Here is a 1196-nt window from a genome sequence, read left to right as displayed (position 1 = left end):
ATTATTATTATTATTATGATGATGATGATGATGATGATGATGATGATGATGATAATGATGAAAGCTTAAAATACTAAAAGATAAGCATTGTCTCAACACAAGCTAACAATATTGTAATTGTTATTATCATCATTATCTAAAAAACTAAAAAACCGAAAGATAAGCATTACCTCCACAATATGTGATTAACCCACGTGGTTATTATCTAGAGGTATTCCAACATATACATAAAAGGAAGAATTTCAAGTTTACAAATCCACCATTTCAGGATCTTCTAAAATTTATTGGCCAAGAAGAGAAGATTTTTGGTGAATAATTATTATTTTCTTTGTCTACTCCTTGGATCTTCATCTCCGAGTTAAAATGATAACACATTCCAAGTAGATGATGACTGAAACAATGGTTTTGATACGTAAAAGATTCATAGGTAAAATGATTTCATATTAATTTTTTTTTATTTTTTATAAAGAAAAATAATTTCATATTAATAGTTTTTCCATTATTTATAAAGAAATTTTTCTTTAGAGTTATTTTTATTTTTTATCGATGATTTTACTGATATTATACATTTGTAGAGGAGATCGAGAAAAATGAAAAGGATAGAAGAATGCGGTGCTGAAATCATATTTTCGTCGTGAAGAAAGTTTTTAAAGTTATTTGAAGTTTTGATGGTATATATTTTTAATGATGTATTCTGTTAGATTATCGAAAAATTTTATTTCTTAAGTTTGATATTATTGCTCTTTTTAAAAGATATTGTTGTTTTAAAATTTTGTAGTTAATTTAATTGCATGCAACTCATAATTATATCTTATTGTAGTTATTTTTTCTATCACAGATTGGAGGACGAGCAATGATGGAGGAATTCTAATGAGTGTTGTATGATCAATTTTACAAGTAATTTGACGAATTTTTCTATAAGTAAGCCGATAATTTAACAAATAACAAACTAATTGTCTTTTAATAAATTAATATGATATTTAAAGTTGAATGTTATTCTAGCTTCTTAGTCTCTCTTATATATACATCTTTATCATTAGCTTGATGAATTTATCTAGTGCATTTTTTATTTTTTCATTTAAGAAAATTTTATTTTTAAATGTCACACCTATATGGAAGCATGTGGCATTTTCATGTTCATCGTCCTTTGTTAACATTAACAGTGAGGAACAACAACCTACAACCATTGACGTTAT

At 25.4% G+C, this 1196-nt stretch overlaps 1 long non-coding RNA gene across 1 annotated transcript; it reads left to right on the top strand.

Annotated features, from left to right (window-relative positions):
* The first annotated feature begins 275 nt into the window (after positions 1–275).
* On the top strand, positions 276–966 carry LOC107852050. Its single transcript, XR_001669257.2, has 3 exons — positions 276–427; positions 576–671; positions 839–966. It is a non-coding gene; the product is annotated as an uncharacterized LOC107852050 (long non-coding RNA).
* Positions 967–1196: the final 230 nt, after the last annotated feature.

This window comes from Capsicum annuum, unplaced genomic scaffold (assembly GCF_002878395.1).
Source record: "Capsicum annuum cultivar UCD-10X-F1 unplaced genomic scaffold, UCD10Xv1.1 ctg2759, whole genome shotgun sequence".
NCBI lineage: Eukaryota > Viridiplantae > Streptophyta > Magnoliopsida > Solanales > Solanaceae > Capsicum > Capsicum annuum.
Note: the sequence above shows the minus strand (reverse complement) of the source record. Positions and strands in the feature narration are given on the sequence as shown.